This window comes from Mobula hypostoma, chromosome X2 (genome assembly GCF_963921235.1).
Source record: "Mobula hypostoma chromosome X2, sMobHyp1.1, whole genome shotgun sequence".
In the NCBI taxonomy this organism is placed as follows: domain Eukaryota; kingdom Metazoa; phylum Chordata; class Chondrichthyes; order Myliobatiformes; family Myliobatidae; genus Mobula; species Mobula hypostoma.
In genome coordinates, this window is record NC_086129.1 from 24,574,394 (window position 1) to 24,595,325 (window position 20,932).

General features: G+C 40.9%; 1 protein-coding gene across 7 annotated transcripts in view; it reads left to right on the top strand.

The window, feature by feature from the left end:
* Nucleotides 1–20,932, top strand: part of pknox2 (pbx/knotted 1 homeobox 2) — a 533,394-nt gene that overhangs the window by 18,761 nt on the left and 493,701 nt on the right. For 3 of the 7 annotated variants that reach the window (XM_063038517.1, XM_063038526.1, XM_063038525.1), the window contains exon 1: nucleotides 19,172–19,223. The exons of 1 other annotated variant lie outside the window; for it this stretch is intronic. The gene's annotated coding sequence lies outside the window, so the exon portion shown is untranslated. Of the gene's footprint in view, nucleotides 1–19,171; nucleotides 19,224–20,816; nucleotides 20,896–20,932 lie in introns of those variants that run through there. 3 more of the 7 variants (XM_063038520.1, XM_063038518.1, XM_063038521.1) reach the window with 3 other exon arrangements.

Below are 20,932 nucleotides of genomic sequence, written 5' to 3' on the forward strand. Positions count from 1 at the left end.
AGAAATAGCATAGAGGAGTTAGCATTGATTAACCATATTCATATTAAATAGTGGGTCAGGAACAAAGGGACTGATGGCCTACTCCTGCTCCTACTTTCTTGAGTGTTCTTGTGTAAAGGCAGGTTGATAGGTTTGAGTTGCAGGGTTGATAGAATTGAGGTACAGTAAGGTGTTGTTTAACTGGGTGGCAAACTAAGCTTCAGAGGCTGAAAGGCCTATCTGTTCATGTTCCTGTCATCTGACCGAAATAGGCCACTTGACAGATCTCTGAGATGGCCCAACTAGTAGTTCTGTGGTAACCTAACAATCTTATTTGGGTAACTAAAGATGAGTAAAAAGTCCTGGCCTTTCCTGCAATCTTCACAAATTGAGAATGAGCAATTTTTTGTGGACTTATGACATGGACTTTTTTTTTGCTAGCCAGCAGAAGTTAGGGGCAGAGCTGAAATATATGCAACAGAGTTGTCAAAATCCACAAATGTGGCACTTGATATGAATAAGAGCCCATGGTATTACAGGAAAGATACTAGCATGGACAGAAGATTGACTGACTGGCCGAAGGCAAAGAGTAGAAATAAAAGGGGCATTTTCTGATTGGTTGCCGCGGCCTAGTAGTATTCTGCAGGAATCAGTATTGGGACAGCTACTTTACCCGTTCATCTATGTTAATGATCTGGATAATGGTATTGATGGCTTTGTGGCCAAGTTTGCAGATGGTGGTGCAGGTAGTGTTGAGGAAACAAGCAGTCTGCAGAAGGACTTAGATTTAAAAAGTGGGCAAAGAAGTGGCGGATGGAATATGGTGTAGAGAAGTTTATGGTCATGCACTATGGAAGAAGGAATAAAAATATCAACAATTTTCTAAACAGAGTAAATTCAGAAATCAGAAATGTAAAGGGACTTGGGAATTCTAGTGTGGGATTCATTAAATATTAACTTGCGGGTTGAGTCAGTGGTAATATTAGCATTCATTTTGAGAGGACTAGAGTATAAAGGCAAGGATATAATGCTGAGACTTTATAAGGCATTGGTTCGACCACATTTGGAGTATTGTGAGCAGTTTTGGACCCGTATCTAAGAAAAGATTGGCAGGCATTGGAGAGGGTTCAGAGAGATATGGAGGAATTTCTTTAGCCAGAGGGTGGTGAATCTGTGGAATTCATTGCCACAGACAGTTATGTATATCATTGGGCATATTTAAAGTGGAGGCTGATAGGTTCTTGATTAGTAAAGGTGACAAAGGTATGGAGAGAAGGCAGGAGGATGGGGTTGAGAGGGATAATAAATCAGCTATGATCAAATGGCAGAGCAAACTTGATCGGCCAAATGGCCTAATTCTGCTCCTATGTCTTATGTCTTAATCAGTAAGAGTGCAATAAGAATTACTCCTTCACCTATTTCTGCAAAGATAATTTCATATACTTCTATTGATCACATTGCATAATGTTTATCTTCCAGTTCAGGAATTAAAATTTTATGTGTTAAAAGTGCAATGGAAACTATAAATTACAAATTACTTGTTTATTACTATTTGTTCTTAATAAGCATTTATTATAATAACAGTGGAATTTTAGACCAATATGGTGGATGTTTGTCATCTGTAACTGCCAAATGATAGAAACATAGAACATAGAACATAAAAAGTGACAGCACAGTTGAGCCCCTTTGCTCCATGGAGTTATGCTGATCTTTTAGCCTGCTTCAAGATCAATATAACTCTTTGCTCATGCATAACCCTCCCTTTTTCTATCATCCATGTGCCATATGTCCAAGAGTTTCTTAAATGCCCTCATGCATCTGCCACCATCCTTGACCAAGCTTTCCACGCACCCACCACTCTCTGTGTAAAGTGTTACCTCTGTCATCCCCACTATACTTTCCTCCAATCATCTTAAAATTATGCTCCCTTGTATTATCCATTTCCACCCTGGGAAAAAGTCTCTGGCTGCCTGCTCGACTTATGCCTCTTGTCAGCTTGTACACTTCCATCAAGTCACCTCTTATCTCCCTTCGCTCATTTTACTGTTTTAAAAAAAAGTTCACAGTGCCCAGCAAATTGATTACTTTCTGAAGAAGGAAGGGTGGCAAAGGTTTGGTTATTAATCAGGACAGATTTCGAAAGATTGATTTCAATTATATTGACATGATATTTCTTTCTGAAAAAGCTTAACAGTAAATGTCCATTTTTAAGATTGCATCAGCTCTCAATTTTGCTATCCCTTGGCAATTTCTGGCCTTTCCTAGTTTTGGGGCAGGAGCTGTTGCAATAATAAGCCACAGTGGGTAAACACAGCTCAGTCCATCCCAGGATCATTACTTCCTTCTATTCTGTCAAGAATCATGGTATGTTGCTTCAGGAAGTCTAATAGTATCATCAAGGATACCTGCTACCTTGGCCATTCCTTTTTTTTTTCTCTACTACCTTCCAGGAGAAGATACAGGAGCTTGAAAGCCCAGATGTCCAGACTCAAGAATAGCTTCTTCCCACTGCTGTCAGGCTTCTGAAACAATCACCTCTTTCACATTCTCCTCCAGTTGGTGCTGCCATGGTGTCAGTCTCTTAATTCTACCTCTCTCCGTTATTGTCACTTTAGCATTTCTGTTGCACTTCTACAGATTGTACAACTATTTTTGCAGAATTTTTCCTGTATTTTGCACTGTTCTGTTATTGGTCTGTGTATTTATTATTACTATATATACTGTTTACTCTGCAAGCTTTACACAAGCAAGAAATTTCATTGCACCCTAGTGCATATAACAATAAACTAAATGAAACTGAACATTTTGCCCAGTCAGAATTATTACAGTAAATTGTAGAGCCTGCAACTAAGTTGTGATATGCTTTTTTAATGAAGGGAATTTTATTTGTAAATTCCCTACTTTTGGTTTGGTTCCTACAATAGCTGTAATTTTTTTGATCAGAACTTTTGGCCTCTTGAACCCTAATACCGTATCTCCTCAACCTATGACCTCTACCACCAAGAGCAGCAGATGCATAAGACCACCTGCCAGCATCGGCAAGTTTCCCATCTAGTCATATGCCACTGAGACACACATTGCTACTGCATCATTGACGTTAGGTCTAAATCTTGGAGCTCCCAGCCTAGTACACGTGGGAGTACCAACAGCAAAGGGACTGCACTATTTCATAACTGCGGCCCACTCCACCTTCTCAGAGACAATTAGGGATGGATAATGTACATTTGCCTTATCAGTAACACAGACATCCTAAACAAAAAGGAAAATAGACTACTTTTGTTTTAAAACAACGTTATAGTAATTTTGGATTGGTAAAAATGTACCAAGTATATCATCAAAAATAAAAACTTTTCGAAGTAATGGTCTTCAGAGGTCAAAAAAAAAATCTTATACCTACAGGATTCACTCTGCCCATCAGTATATTCGAAATCCATCTTTGCAACACACACTAGCTCTTCTCAAAATCATAAAAGTGATGGATTGGTGAATACATCTATAATTGGGTGATGGCAATCTCACACCTCTCTGTACTTAAAAACTAACTTTGTCTTCGTTTATACAATTGGACTGTAACTCAGTTTTCAGTTTGTTTCATTGCTGTGCCAGATTATTTTTCTTGTAAGTTACTGATTATCTTTTGTTGATTCTCTACACTAACACATATGGAAGACTCAGCATCACAGCCATCTGTCTCAAAGCTACATCTAAACTAAGCCATCATGTTCCCAGATGTGCTGTTATTTTCAGTGGCTCAAAGTCAACAAATTCACTTAAATTCCTGGAGAAATTTAGCGGCAACTTTCACAGATCAGTTCTTTGGCAGGTTGTTACAGAGCATCCACACCTGGTCTGCTATAACTTTCCACTAAATGACAGACATCAAGTGCTAGGTTGGATTAGCGTGTTGTAATCTGCAGCGGACACAGCGAATTTTTCCCATTTGTTGCACCTGAAATATCGGAAGGCAACAGCACTGAACTGGAATTTAGAATGTAAAAGCCTGGCAAAGTTCTGCTTGACAGGTAAAATGAACTGTGATTTTCCAGGTATATACACTACCCGATACAGGAATCATACTGGGTCTAAATGAGCTGGATAAGTAACAGCAGTTTAATAGCCATATCGAGACTGGTGTGCAGACAATTTGTAGTGATGAAAACATATCGCACGAGTTGTGAATTGCAACAAGTTACCAGATGATTTGCACTGCTCTGGAAAGAGAAAAGGCTGGAAACGTTTAACAAATTTAGCAGTATCCATGAAAAGAGAAGCCAAATTAACATTTTAGATAGATGGCCATGCAGATGTGCCACTTTGCCGTTAGCCCTGTGAGAATGTGATTTTTCTATCAACTGCCTCTGATGTTGAAGAAATTGCTGCGTATGTGCTATTAAGACAAATTAAGCTTACTTAATTAAGCTCGCTGTACAAAGCAATTGCTGATATTTAACAATATATGAATTATTTCAATGATGAGATTTATGTTGCTGCAATGCTACTTAATCTCGCAGTCCCAGAAAAATGAACCATTGAAAGTGTGGATTCTCAGTTTGTATGGATGGAGATTCTTACTTGATGTTTTTAATTCCCTTTCTTCTCTCAATCCAATTACATCCTCTTTATGTTATTTATTGTTCTATTACTAACTTCACTCTGACCCTTTAATTCTCCATTGTTCTGTTTCTTTTTTCTCAAGTGTTGGAATGACTATAAACAAGACTGAATTTTACTTTGATTCCTGATGGACCTGAAGCTGAAGTTGTAGAGTCACACATCATGGAACCAGGTCCTTCGGCCAACTCATCCATGCTAGCCAAGATTCCCATCTACGCTAGTCCGATTTGCCCAACTTTGGCCCATAACATTCAAAACCATTCCTACCTATGTACCTGTCCATGTGCACGAGAAAATGTGCAGATGCTGGAAATCCAAGCAGCACACACAAAACGATGGAGGAACTCAGCAGGCCAGGCAGCATCGATGGAAAAGAGTAAACAGTCAACGTTTCAGGCTGAGACCCTTCATCAGGACTGGAAAAATAGATGCGAAGCCAGCGTAAGAAGGTGGGAGGAAGGGGAGGAAGAAGTTATAAGGTGGTAGGCGATAAGTGAAACCGGGAGAGTGGGGGAAGAGCTGGGAAGTTGATTGGTGAAAGAGATAAAGGGCTGGAGAGGGCGGAATCTGGTAGGAGAGGACATTAGGCCATGGAAGAAAGGGCAGTGGGAGGAACACCAGAAGGAGGTGGTAAGGAGATAAGGTGAGAGAAGGAAGAGGGAATGGGGAATGGTGAAGGAGAGTCAGGATGGGGGGCAATTAGCAGAAGATTGAGAAATTGATGTTCATGCTATCAGGCTGGAGGCTGTCCAGATGGAATATAAAGTCGCAAACAACAGGAATTCTGCAGATGCTGGAAATTCAAGCAACACACATCAAAGTTACTGGTGAACGCAGCAGGCCAGGCAGCATCTCTAGGAAGAGGTACAGTTGACGTTTCAGGGCCCCAGACAGTCCTCCCAGATGAGGCGACACTTCACCTGTGAGTCGGCTGGGGTGATATACTGCGTCCGGTGCTCCCGATGTGGCCTTCCATATATTGGCGAGACCCGACGCAGACTGGGAGACCGCTTTGCTGAACACCTACACTCTGTCTGCCAGAGAAAGCAGGATCTCCCAGTGGCCACACATTTTAATTCCACATCCCATTCCCATTCTGACATGTCTATCCACAGCCTCCTCTACTGTAAAGATGAAGCCACACTCAGGTTGGAGGAACAAAACCTTATATTCCGTCTGGGTAGCCTCCAACCTGATGGTATGAACATTGACTTCTCAAACTTCCACTAATGCCCCACCTCCCCCTCGTACCCGATCCGTTATTTATTTTTATACACACATTCTTTCTCTCACTCTCCTTTTTCTCCCTCTGTCCCTCTGACTATACCCCTTGCCCATCCTCTGGGTTTTTTTCTCCCCCCCCCACCCTTTTCCTTCTCCCTGGGCCTCCTGTCCCATGATCCTCTCATATCCCCTTTGCCAATCACCTGTCCAGCTCTTGGCTCCATCCCTCCCCCTCCTGTCTTCCCCTATCATTTTGGATCTCCCTCTCCCCCTCCCACTTTCAAATCTCTTACTAGCTCTTCCTTCAGTTAGTCCTGACGAATGGTCTCGGCCTGAAACGTCGACTGTACCTCTTCCTTGAGATGCTGCCTGGCCTGCTGCGTTCACCAGCAACTTTGATGTGTGTTGCTGGAATATAAAGTGTTGGTCCTCCAATCTGAGTGTAGCCTCATCGAGGCAGTAGAGGAGGCCATGGACTGACCTGTCAGAATGGGAATGGGAAGGTGAAATGAAATGGGTAGCCACCAGGAGATCCCATTTTTTCTGGCGGATGGTAGCTGTCCACCAATAAAAGGTACCTGTCCACATACCTTAAATTGTTAATGTACACACCTCAAACACAGCTTATTCCATATATTGACTACTATTTGGTCCCTCAAGATCTAGTTAAATCTCACCTTGAATATATGCCATCTCGTTTTGATTCCTCAACCTTCTGAAAAAAGACTGTATGCAGTGATGTTTTTCAGTGTTGTTCATGCTTTTAGACACCTCTATAAGATGACCCCTCATTTTTCAGTGCTGCAATGAAAAAAAGTTCCAAGTTGTCAACTTCTCACCATAAGTCTGTCCCTCGACTCCTGGCAACTTCCTTGTAAATCTCAGCTACAATATTTCCAGCTTAGGAGCATCTTTCCTATGGAAGGATGATCAAAACTGAATACCATATTCAAAACGCAGTCTCACCGATGTCTTGTACAACTGCAGCATCCCACCCTCTGGACTTAGTGCTCTAAGTGATGAAAGGCAGCATGCCAGAAGCCTTTTTCACCACCTACGAGTTCTTCCAGAAAAGAAAGCTTCTTGCAGAAGGAGTTCTTCTTGCTCTAATACTTGGCATTTTAAACATTTTGTCAATTAACAATATCAATTCTTCGATGACTGAAATACTTTCACGGCCTGTAAATAATTTTGGCAACAAACAAAATTCACAAGAGGTTGTCAAAGTCAGTAAATCTACCTTGAAACCAATCAGCAGTTGTGTCAAATGAGTGCCCCATATAGGAGCGTGAGGATGGCGGTCAAGGAATCTTTTGGGGGAGTTCTGTATAAAACATGTGAATCTCTTCAAGAAATCCTGAAATATTAAAAACATCAAACTGGATGTATCAATACTCTGCAAAAGTAGAGAATAAGATGAATGATAGTGTCCTTATATAGGTGTAATCCTATGTTGTTGCTGCACCAGGAGACGTCTAGCTCAAAGGTAAGAACATCTGAATATGCTTACATAATGCATATCTTGAGAGAATAAAATATTATTATGAATAATCTACATTCACTACTTATTAATTCTGAAAGCTTCCCACTCCCCATACTCTGGCAATTAAAATTACTGATTTCATGAATTTCAGTGAATAGAGCTTTTTTCAGATAAATGCTAGCTGGATTGTGGTGCTTGGTACCTTCAGCCTCATCACTCTATTGTTATTAGTGGTGGACAATTAAGCAGCTAATGGGTGGAGGAGGCTCCACAAAAATCTCCAAACTCAAAGATGACCGGACATGTGAATGCTTATGATGAGGCTGAGCCCTTGAAACCAAATTCAGCTCGAAGTGCTGAGTGGATGATTATTCCTGACTTCCTCCTGAGCCTGTCTTCCGTCAATTCAATTTACCCCATGTGCGCTAAAGGAACTACTAAGGGTACTTGATACAGCAAAGTCCTACAATGTTATTGTTTTATCTTATTCTACCTCAATGCTCTGTGTAATGATTTTATCCGTACACAGATGTACACTATGTAAGATAAGCTTTTCACTCTATCATGATACATGTGACAATAATATACCAGTACCAATGGCCATGAGACCAGACGAATCTTGGCTGTAGAACTGAAGAATTAATTGGTATCACCTCTACATTTGTTTCCTGAACCAATGACTTGTGGCTGCATTATATAACACTTCCGTAGGTACTGCAGTTATCCACCGAGTTTTCTCACAAATGAGCGACCCCTATCACAAGAGCAATTCCATCACTTGCATGTTCCCTTTCAAGTCACACACCTCCTTGATTTAGAAGTTCATGCATTGCATCTGCATCTAAATCCTGGAACCTTCTATCCAATAACATTTGAGAGAGGACCTTCGCCTGGGGTTCAAGACCGTGATTTATCACCACCTTTCAAAAACAATTAAGGATGGGCGATAAGTTCAAGCCATATCTCAGAAGAAGAACATTCTAGTGCATTAAAGGCTGTAAAATGTACTCAGAGGCATTAGAGTTCTGAAGCAGGGTCTCATCCTGATGCATCAACAATCCCTCTTCCCCCTATAAATGTTCTCATCCTGCTGAGTTCTTCAAATAGTTTTTTTTTGCTATTAAATGTACTCACAGCTGTAGAGTAGAGCAAAATGGCAAGATATTTTCACACCAGTGTAGCTCAAAACTGTAATCAAATAAATTGCTATATTTAAATATTAGTAGAAATAGATATGACAAAATATACTGTAACATACAATTGAAATAGGTGCATAGGCATTGACCATTTATGATCTGGTAATAAGGCTGTAGGATAGATAAATATACAGGAACTCTGATTATCCTGATGCCATCTCTGTCTTTCAGATATAATTTCTATTTCAGGTGCTCAAGGGTTAGCTTCAGGGAAGCCAGCTGGAACTGGTTTGCATTTCTGATATGCAAGGCAATAAATGAATGATGGCACAACCTGTATGAATATGAGCAGCCTGCAATATATCAGCAAGACTCAATAATATTTTATTCAGTATACATGTCAATGTGAACCAGAAACATTACAGAGTACTAATGTAAGTGCTAAAACTACTGCCTAAGCTTTCATCCCATCATCAGGAAACTTCTAAGAAGCTGCATGTTTTCCCTTGCTGATCAAATACTTCATAGGCATTGGAATTCTTTTGCTTTTATAAGAATATTATTTTCACAAATTTGAAGGGTAATCTTTGTTTTTGTTTTATGTGATATGGCTCAGACCTTAGTTCATTATTGTTTCACATTCACACTTTTACAAGGTTAGTCTGCAGTATGGATAGATTATACAGTTGCTGAGGATGTTCAGTTCCCTGAGGGAACCTATATCTATAAGGAGTAATAGGAAAGCTATTATTGCCTCCTCTACTTCCTTACCTACCTGCCATCAGAAAACAAGTCAAAAAATAAGAATAAGATAATTGAGGTTCCATTATTTTTAATTGACCTTGTCCCTTCTTAATACATTTAAATATTGTCTTGAGGTAAAACGGTGAGTTTTATTGAACTAGGAAAGAAAAGGTACTCCTATGATTTTACATTTATATGCACTCAGTGGCCACTTTGTTAGGTATGCTTGTGCATCCGCTCATTAATGCAAATATCTAATCAGCCAATCATGCGGCAGCAGCTCAATGTATCCCTCAATGCAGACACGATCAATAAGTTCAGTTGTTCAGACCAAACAAAGAATGGTGAAGAAATGTTATCTAAGTGACTTTGACTGTGGAATGATTGCTGGTGCCAGACAGGGTGGTTTGAGTATTTCAGAAACAGCTTATATCCTGGGACTTTCACCCACGACAGTCTCTAGGGTTTACAGCAAATGGTGCGAGAAACAGAAAGCAAACAGTGAGCAGCAGTTTCTGTGGGCAAAAAAAGTGCCCTATTCATGAGAGAAGTCAGAGGAGGATGCCCAGATTGGTTCAGATTGACAGGAAAGTGACAGTAACTCAAATAAGCACGCATTACAACAGTGGTGTGCAGAAGAGCATTTCTGAATGCACAATACATCAAACCTTGAAGTGGATGGGTGACAGCAGCAGAAGACCACAAACATACGCTAAGTGACCACTGAGTGTAGACAGTGTAACTATTTTTCTTGAGCTTTTTCTATGAATACAATAATCATCATTGAGAAACACCAAACTTGCTTCAGTACAGTCTTTTTCAGGTGCTTTTGGTGTCCTTCTAAAGGGAATGCAAAGTGACTTGGCAAAGTTAACAACCGAATTGGCTATTATTTGTGCATTAGCTGCTGGAGAAATATTGACAGGACACTGGGAAGAGCTCCCTGCTGTTATCTGAATTTGTGCCCTGGGATCTTTAAATCTGCCTGTGAGGGTAGGTATGGCCTTAGTTTAACTTCTCATTCAGAAGATTCTATTTCTAGGAGTGCAGTACTGCAACTGGAATGCCAAACTGGAATTTAGAGCTCAAGCCTTTGGAGATTAGATTGGTTGACTCAAAGGCAACAATGAACCAAGACTATATGAACTGCATGCGTCAATATCGTGCCTTCAATTTCTGAGTCAAAATTATTTATAAATATTTTATTTTTATTTAGAGATACTTGTGAAGGTTCCAAGGTTGTCAAACTGAGGAGTGGTAGTGGGGACAAACTCCCACTACCTAAAAGTGCTCCTCATGGCATGCGCCTCAAATAGCCTCTGACAACCAAGTCCAACTCCTGGCCTTCTCGTGTGGCTTAGCCTCTAAGCCCGGCAGAACTGTTTCTACTGACAGGAGAAGGAGCAAAGGCGGATCCTGGTGCCTTAAAACCAGTGCTTTGGGTAGATGGAGCACATCAGCCTGGGAAGGCAGTCCATCTAAGAGAGCGAAAACTCTGATTTCAAAATCCGCTGACTTGTGGCCATACCCACTCATGGGAAAGGCTTCAGGAGTAAACCCTGAGGACAAATCCGGAGCTCGAGTCCCTAAGGCAGTCTGACATTGCCTTCAACCTCGTTCTGGCAACTCCTGCGATGACACTGGTGCCAAGCTGTATCAGCCTTTGCCCTTCCCTTGGACAACATCAGTGTCATGGAGAGGGGAGACTCACTGCTTGGGCAACTGCCGGTCTTCCATACAACATTACCCAGGTCTGCACCCTGGAGAGGACACACCAGCGCCGCCTCACCGCGATGACACAGCACGGAAAGCAGCAGTCTACTGGTTGAAGCAAGACTTTCCAGGCGCAGATCCATGGTCTCGCGAGACTAATGGATGCCACCAATCACTGTGTGAAACAGGCCCTTCCAGCCCACGCAGCAACCTGTCTATTTTAACTCTAGCCCAATCACTGAACGATTTACAATGACCAATTAACCTACTAACCAGTACGTCTTTGGACTGTGGGAGGAAACCGGAGCACCCGGAGGAATCTCATGCACACAAAGGAAGGAACATACAAACTTGCCTACAGGGGACGTCGGAATTGAACTCTGAACTCCGACACCCCGAGCTGTAATGGAGTCACGATAACCACTATGCTACTATGGTGTCCAGTTGGAAAGTATCAGACATACTTTAATTCCCATCCTATATTTACATTCAAAGGGATCAAAGGTACATTTAATGTCAGAGAAATGTATACAATATACATCCTGAAATGCTATTTCTTCACAACCATCCACAAAAACAGAGGAGTGCCCCAAAGAATGAATGACAGTTAAATGTTAGAACACCAAAGTCCCCCCAGTTCCCTCCCTCCCGCACATAAGCGGCAGCAAGCAACAATCCCCTCTCCCCCCACTGTTAACGAAAAGCACTGGCACCTGTCACCGAGCACTCAAGCGTGAGCAAAGCAATAGCAAAGACACAGACTTGCAATTACCACAAAGACTTCACGTTTCACCTGGTATACGACACACCACAAGCTCGCTCTCTCTCTCTCTCCCTAATAAGGGAGAAGGAGATGTCTCCATTTTCCCAGTGAGTGAGGAGACATAACAAGCAACCCACTGGTTTACGATGTTAAAAGTCCGTTACGTCGCTTTTTCTGAGCTCTGTGCCTGAAGATCTCAAAGATCTTGGGACTTCAGGCACACAGCCGTAGGTATTTCGACTCCCCCGACGACACACAGGTCTCCTGTCGAGACACCGACCCTCAATCTGCCTGTCTCCAGAGGCCCAAGATCCTAGGCTTCCAAATACGAGCTGGACTCTCAGGCCGAGCCCTTGGTGTACCGAACAATGGCTGGTTATGAAACCCCGAGAGTGGATCCCATTCCCGCAAAGAACCATAGTCAGCATGTAACTCCAGGTCAGGGTCTTCAAAAGGACCCTGAAAGGGTAAAAATAGAGCTATTAAAGATGGAATTAGAGCTGTTTCTGGAGATACAAGCAAAGGAGTCGCCGTTTAGCATCATCATTACTCCGCTCCACCTCCAGAAGGATCTGATATCATCAACTGATATACATTATCGAACCATTCTACTATCTGGGATTTGAATTTCCATGCTCTGATCTCTGACGTGGGGCCCTTACGCCTCACCCTATCAAAGGCCTTATATTGATACTGCCTTAAAAATAAGAATTAAGTATATTTTATTTTCCTTGTTGTAAGGAAGATGGTTTGCACAATTAATTCCATTGAAGAGAGATTGTGATTACTGTTTCTTGCTGCTGTAGCCAAATTCCCGTGAGTAGCTGTAAAGAATCAAATTGCTAAGTATAAATAGTTTGAAACAAAATGTGTAAATGCATGCACCCATTGCACAACCAGACTGATACTTAACCATTTTCTGGTCTATAATGATCTGATGATACAAGCTTTGGTAGTGCACCATATAATAAAATCTTCCATGACAATTTGCTAAAAATATTGTAATGACAACCAGAAGTATTGAAGATCCCAAGTTGAATCCGTAGTTGCCTGATGATTTGGATAATCTCAGTCAAGCTAAAAGAAGAAGCGGTACGAGCTAGAGAGGAGTCAAACTGGGTACAGTTCTGATATCTAATTGCCATCCAGTGGCTCCTATGGATTTCAGGTGAGGATAAGAGCAAAATATTTTTAATGGCACCTCCCCACCCCATGAAATATCTCCAAGTGATCAGCAACCTTAGCAAAGAAAGAGAGAAAAGAGAACATTTGTCTAATTTAAAACTTACTGACTTTTTTTTTTACCTTTGCACACTCTCATACTGGGAGAGTATTGCAGTAACAATGATGACGGTCTCTTGGATGAGGAATTCAGCCATGACTGTCTGCCCTCTCAAGCACCTAGCCTCTGTCATATCACTATTGGGTCTTTAAGCAAATTACCTTGTTGGTATATTAACTGTTCTGCACTTCAGAAATATCATTGTAAATTTCTTTCTGATATTCCAAGGCTGTGACAGGTGCAATATAAAGGCAAGTTTTTTTTTTCATTACAATTGAGCTGTAACAAAAAAATGGAAGAGTTATACCATAAAAACGGGCAAACAATCGATTTTATAGAGCATTTGGATTAATGACGAATGTGCAAACAATAACAAGCATTACTTCTTCATCAGTTTACACACTGAGAGAGTTATTTTTAATGTTTACTAAGTGTTGATCGGACCACCTATGAAGTACTGCGTACAGCTCTGGTGTCCATGCTACATAAATGATATTGACAGACAGGAATGTTATCGGAACTGGAAAGAAATCAATGTTGGGTAAGATGAAGTAGACTGGGCTGCTCTCACTTACTGATCTGATGATAGTCCTTAAAATTATGAAAGGGTTCAATAGGTTGTCCACAATGAAACTGTTTTCATTTGTGTTCTTGGGAGCAGAACAGAAGATAGCAACAAACAGATCAACCAAAAAAAAAGTTTACACAGATAATTTCTGTAACTGGAGAGTGGTTAGACTGTGGAACCCAGTAAATTTGAATCAGAATCAGTGTTATTACCATTGACATATGTTGTGAAATTTTTTTCTTTTGCAGCAGCAGTACAGTGCAATATATATAACTTTAATATATGTGAATTACAATCAGAAGTATAAAAAAATAGTGAAAAAACCATGAGCTCATGATCCATTCAGAAATCTGATGGTGGACGGGAAGAAACTGCTCCTAAAATGTTGAGTGTGTGTCTTCACGCTCCTGTACCTCCTCCCTGATGGTCGTAATGAGAAGAGGACACGTCCTGGATGGTGAGGGTACTTAATGATGGCTACCTTATTGAGTCATCACCTTTTGAAGATATCCATGATACTGAGGAGGCTCATGATCCCATGATGGAATTGGCCAAGTCTACAACCTACTGCAGTTTTTCCAATCCTGTGCGCTGGAGCTGTCATACCACTAGAGGTGTCATTGGCATTAAAAATAATTAGTGCAAATAGCAAGAATATATTTAAAGGAGAAGATTGAGAAGAGGTCATTTGGTAGTGCCTCTGCCTCAGCCCCGGGTTCCACCCTGACTTTAGGTACGATCTGTGTAGTGTTTTCATGTTCTTCCTGTATCCATGTGGGATTCCTGCAGGTGTGCAGGCTTCCTTCACATGCTAAAGGTGTATGGGTTAATAGGTCAAATAGCCACTGTAAATTGCCCCTACTCTGCAGATAGTTAGTGACTGGGTGAACTCCGGCAACAGGACCATGCGGTATCTCTAGATAACTCTATTGCTGTGACTGATTGAAGTCACCGAAGAGACACTGAAGCTGGTGAATCTGAAAGTCTTTATTCATTACCACAAACAGATATTCTCATGGAGACACTCTTTGTAGAGGCTTACAAGCCCAAAGGTGCATTACATTTTTATACCCTTAAGATCAAAAGTAACAGAAGGTAATTCAATACAATTTCAATAGTTACAATGCCATCGTTTGCTTCAATGTTTTGTGTTGACAATGTTTCCTTTGAATTGCACATCTACAGTGGGAGACACCTCTGAATGTTCAAACACCCTGTTGACACTGATATTCTGAAAAGTTCTGAAGACAGAGAGCCAGATGCCAGAGTACAGAATAGCTCAGCTATTGATTGCAACTATACCTGTGACCGTGTTTGATATGCTAAGTGACAACATCAACCTGGTCTGCAGCTTGAACTCAGTCACAATGGTGCAAATAATTTACCATGTTGTCTGTTTTGCAGGCCAATTAACACAACCCCATTGTCTTAATCTTTGGCTAATGCATATGCAAATATGATTCATGGTCACCATTTTGCAAAGATGTGTTTTTAAATTCTACTTGCTGCTTGCAGTTCACAATCTCCATTAAGAACTGAAGACTGGTTCTTGTTTGAATTAATATTTGCTATATTCAAATAACTCCAGGATACTCCCCTAACATCTATGACTTCAGCTCATGTGGAGTATGGTACAACAAAGATTAGCTATACTATGTAAAAATATGAAATGATTGGATATTTTTATATGTCAATGTCATGCTAAAACCTATTATTCCTACCGCTAAGAAGGAATATGATAGAGGTTGCATAGGAACACCGTCACCTTAAAATTCCTTTCCAAGCCACACACCACCCTGGCCAAGAGACGTATTGCCACTCTTTGATCATCACTGAGTGAAATCCACAAGCTCTCTTCCCAACAAAATTCTAGGAGTATCTTCTACACGAGAACTAATACAGTTTAAGAAAGTAGCTGACTGCCATCTTTTTATGGGCAATTATTGATGATCAGAATCAGGTTTAATATCAGGTTTAATATGTTGTGAAAGTTGTTGGTTTTTGGCAGCAATACAGTGCAATACTTTAAAAAACTAAATTGCAATATGAAATATATATATATATCTATAATTAAATATGTCTTGCAAAAAGAGAGCAAAAAATATTGAGGTTCTGTACATGGGTTCATTGTCCATTCAGAAATCTGATGGAGGAGGGGATGAAGCTGTTCCTAAAACATTGAGTGTATGTCCTCAGGATCCTGTGCCTCTTTGCTGATGGTAGCAATGAGCAGAACTCATATCCTGGGTGATGGGAGTGCTTAACAAAGGATGCCATCTGTCTGAGGCATTGCCTTTTGAAGATGTTCTGATTAGTGGGGAGGCTCATGATCCCATGATGGAACTGGCCAAGTCTACAACCTTCTGCAGCTTTTTCAATCCTATGCATGGGAGCCTCCATACCACAAGAGGTGTCATTGGCATAAGAGATGATTATAGCAAGTAGCAATAATGCACTTAAGGAGGAAGCTTTAGAAGAGGTCATTACAGTGGGCACAACTGGTAGTGCCACTGCCTCAGCCCCTGGTTTCACCCTGACTTTGGGTACTATCTGTGCAGTGTTTTCATGTTCCTCCTGTATCTGTGTGGGATTCCTGCAGGTGTCCAGGCTTCCTTCACAGGCTAAAGGTGCATGGGTTAATAGGTCAAATAGCCACTGTAAATTGCTCCTACTCTGTAGATAGTGACTGGTTGAACTCAGGCAACAGGATCATGCTGTATCTGTATAGGCTCTATGACTTCAGCTCATGTGGAGAACAGTACCAACAAAGATTAGCTGTGCTCTGTACTGTAAATCTGATAGCAGAGGGGAAGAAGACTCCCTCACCTTTATGGTCATACACTATTCTCATTGCTGCCATCAGGAAGGACCCACACCACAAGGTTCAGGAACCGTTATTGCCCCTCAAACATCAGGACCTGAACCAGAGGGGATAACTTCACTCACCTCAACATTGAAATGTTCCCACAACCTATGGACTCGCTTTCAAGGACTCTTCATCTCATGTTTATCCATTTATTATTATTATTTTGCTTGATTTTTTTTTGTTTCTTTGTATTTTCTGCGAATGCCCACAAGAAAGTGAATCTCATGGTTCTATATGGTGACATGTATGTACTTTGACCACTGTAGAAAGCATTGAGGGGAAAGCCAACAAGCACCTGCAGAGGTGGCTGGGAAATCCTCCCCCCCACCCCACCGCAAATTTTTCTTCAGTGGGGCTTTACATAAGATTAGGCCGACTATCGCTCTCGTTGTTATTGGTAGTGGAGGAGCTTAAGGTGGCAAAATGTGGAGTTGTGTAACACTGAGGGGCTCCGATGCTAATAAAACAAGCAGGAGTCACAACAAGACGGCGCCGCAAGTGGGCTGCCAGCTCAGCCACAGCCCAGGCAGTGAGCTCCCTGCAATTGAAGGACGTCATTGGCAACCCATTGAACTTGCCAGCAATGTCCAGATTCAGAAAAAAGTTATTAATTCAAATCAATTGGTGCAAGCAACAAATGCCACACTTAGATAGACTTACACAGAATTCACAGTACAAAAGCAGACCTAAGGTTTACGAAATTAAATAAAATATTATTGAAATTAGATAAAATTAAAACTCATTTATGGTAATCAAATATTTAAACTAATTGAATGTATTAGCTTAAAACTGTGCAGGCAAAAAATGTAAAATATTCATGACTGTCTGAAGTGTGTGTATAACAGTTTAAGATTCAGGAATCAGTAATTATGATATCCTTATGATGGATGTAAGAGCTTAGCAGTAGAATTAAGGAGTTATCTTGACTTTTTCTCCTTATTTAGAAGGTTTTCTTAATGGTCAAGATTGATAACCCCTCAGTTCTGGTTATGTGATTTTTTTTCTGCACTTATCTTCTCAGAGTTGCTCATAAAATTCCTGGTATCTCTCCAAGAGCTCACCGGGGTGGGAAGATGGTCATCAGGGGGGAATGGAAGGAACAAAGGGAATGTTTGTGATGGGATAAATACAAATAGACTGGATGCATGTTCGGACTAAGAGAGGATTTGTTACTCATATCTGTTCTGTCCGCAGAGCTTATCAATTGAAGGAAATGATTGGAAACTGAAAAGGAGAGAGAAAGAGTAACAGAAAGTTCTACAACAATCCAAGATATAATAGTACAGATGCTGGAAACCTGAAATAAGATAGAGGATGCAAGCAATATTTATCAGGTTAGACAGGAGCTGTGGACAGCAAACAGGAAGAATTAATATTACAAGTTGATGATCTTTCGTTAAAAGTGACCAGTTCTGATACAAGCTGGAAACCCGATTCTCTGAAATTACTGAATTCTCTCTAAGTTTTTAAGGTAGTAAAATCTGATGTAACCTCGAGAAACAGTACCTCGCCCTCTAACGCAGGGAAATGCTGAATTCAACACTTTCACAAAACTAGACTTTCCAGATTATATTGGAACCAATCAGTTCCAGTTGAAGGTCATAACTTTTAATGGTAGCTTTGTTTTACACCCTTGCCAGATGCTGTTTGACCTGCTGAGTATTTAAAGCAATCTCTTTAATTTCAGTTTTCCAGCATTTGCAATGGTTTTGGATCTACAACTGTGTCATTCTTTTCTTCTCCTTCTCTTAGCTGTTTTCATTACTTTCTTCTATTGTCACCTCCTCATTCAGATCAGTCATCATTAACAGGTTTCACTGTCCTTTCTCAACCAAAATTATTAACAATTTGTCATTAGGTGTCTCGTCTTCTACCTTTCCTTGACATTGTCTTTGCTGACCCCATCCCTCTCCCTTCAATATAATATAAAATATATTTGAATTCTAACTTCTAGTGGTTCTTGTGAAAGCTGAAACATTAATTTTGTTTTGCATGTCACAGATGTTTCTGTCTTGTTCAATATTCATATCGTGTTTTTATTTCAGATTTCCGGCATGTTCTGATTTTGCTGAGGGACAGCTCAGGCTGGATATATTAAGAATCTCATGAACATTTTGACCAGAGTCGTAGGGATGCAAAATCCTCTTTAATAGGCTGTTATCCTTCTTAGCATATGGAGAATGACTCTTGAGTTTGCCTACATCATTATAAATTTGGTAGATTTGTTGGCAGTTAGGTCCAAGTCAGAAATTGTTCAACAGATGGAAATTTAGTGGGGGGATTCCTAGAACTGACGCTTATAAAACGAGATAATCTGAAATATCTAATTGGTTTTCTATACTTTTAGGTAGGTTTAAATTGAAAAATATACCCTTTCATTCCGTTTCGTGAAAGCTGGGGCCCAAAGTGTATTAACATGTCACAAATTCTTCAAAATTTCACGGTTATGAATATTAATTATTTAGAACGGAAGCTCTAGTGTGATGATTGAGTGACAGAGCTGTTACCCAATCATAGCAGATACCTGAGGAGGCAGGGTTAATTTGAACCAAAGGGTAGCCCGAGTGGCTGCACTGTGGGAAGCGGTGGGCTAGACGACATAATTGGCCGTCCCCTTTCCCTGTCTCTTGGACACACCTCCTTCCACTGGAGGCGGTGCAAACCTCAAGAGTGTCCAATCACCGTGCGACATTTCCTTCCCGCTCGTATTGGATGCTGAGCAGGTAGCCAATGAAAACAAAGAGGCGGGTTGAGGGGGAGAGTCCGGGGCGTGTTGACGTCATTAGGATGTATCGATGTGAGCGCGTGGCGGCGCCGCGGTGGTGTCAGTCTGATGAAGATTGGCATGAAGGTAAGCTGTCATTCACAGGGAGACAGAGTAACCGCGGTGCAACAGTGTATCACGGGGCAATACAGTGTAATCAGCGGCGCACACGGATACATTGCACACTGTGGCTGCAAATGCTGCTGCAGCCGCTTCATTCAGTCAGTCATTGTCCCAACCGGAAGAAAAGACGCACGTTTAGATTGCTGTGTGTTTTGCTTCTCCCCTCTGCATTTTCCACCTCTCTTCTCTCCACCTCTTTTCCTTCCTCTCTCTCTCTCTTAGATTTTACAGCTGATGGGGGGGGGTGGTTGTGGCGGAGAAAGTAGCTGCATTGTTAAGCGATGAGCGGGGAGCCGTTCTGTTTGCTTATGGAATCCCGTAGTTTTCCACATAGCTGTCTGACAATTGCATCGTCCTGGGCACTCAAATCTCAACTTCTAAACATTTTCTACTTTTATTTTTGTAAACAGGACAACTAATGGATGATATATTTTAAGGAATTTTCTGAGTGTATTTTGTAATGTTTTGGTATAACACGTTTTGTTTTGTAAGTCTTTTATAACAAATGCACTTTCTAGATGTTAAAAGCGAGGAGATTCATTTCCGCAACGAAGGAATAAGCTTCGATTTAGCCTCTATTCGGTTTATCTCTTTACCGCCACCTCGACTCCTTTTTTTCTTTGATACAACTATTGACCTGATGTACTTTTCTTGTTTCTCCCACACCCCCTCCCCCTCTTGTATCAAGAAGAGCCTGGTACTAATTAAAAGGGACACTTGCTCAGTTACAGTTCATTTAATTTGTTATTGTCAGCGCATAAAGTTCAGCTTTGCAAAATATTTTTTTCTTTTCAAATGTAGTGTTCTAAGTACTTCTGAGCAGACTTTGAGGCTGTGATATTTTGAACTATGCCGACAGTCCTCAGGTTTTGTATTCCTGGATTTTAAATGTTACCCTTTTTTTGTTTGTTGTGCTGGTAGATCAAGGGGGAAAATTAGTACATGCTACTTTTCGGCTATTTCATTTGTCTTTAGTGTTTCAATCCATTAGTATAGTAGGAATGCTGCGACGTTTTTTATGATCTCATATTTACTCCATTGTAATATTACTGAGGAAATCGAGAAGGAAAGGAAACATTTGGTTTCTCAGATATTTTGCATTATGGATAAGAGGAATGGTTTATTTTGGCTTGTATTCTATCGTTAAATTCATTTTAATTTGATGCATGGACTACATTTCAACCATCAATTGAGAGGCAAGAAACCCGATTTCGATCTTCTCGCGATTCTATGTACAAACCCCTTCGCAATTCAGTTTCCAAAATCTGCTCGTATCTCTAACATTTGGCTTTTTATTTGGGGGGAAAAAGCGTGCAGCCCTTTGCAATCAAGCGTATACTTTAATTTGCCAGAACGAGCTTCGGTTGTTGACTTAGATTCTTAACAATGTCTTCCCTTTAAGAATACAGCATATATCCTGTCACAGATGTGCTTCCAGGATCGCGTCTCCGATCAGTAGGGTTATGGAATTAATCGGCCAGTTGCGGCTGTGTCCACTACAGGCCAGTCCCACCAAATGCAGAACTAATTTCTTAAGAATTTTTATGTTGCTGTCAGGGTTATGCTGGGATTGCAATGATATCTATGGAATGGGAGTAAACGGGAGCGCCGTAGTGGAATTCTGTACAGGAATCAGGTATGGATTTGGGCAATTAAACTGTTTTCGGTTGATA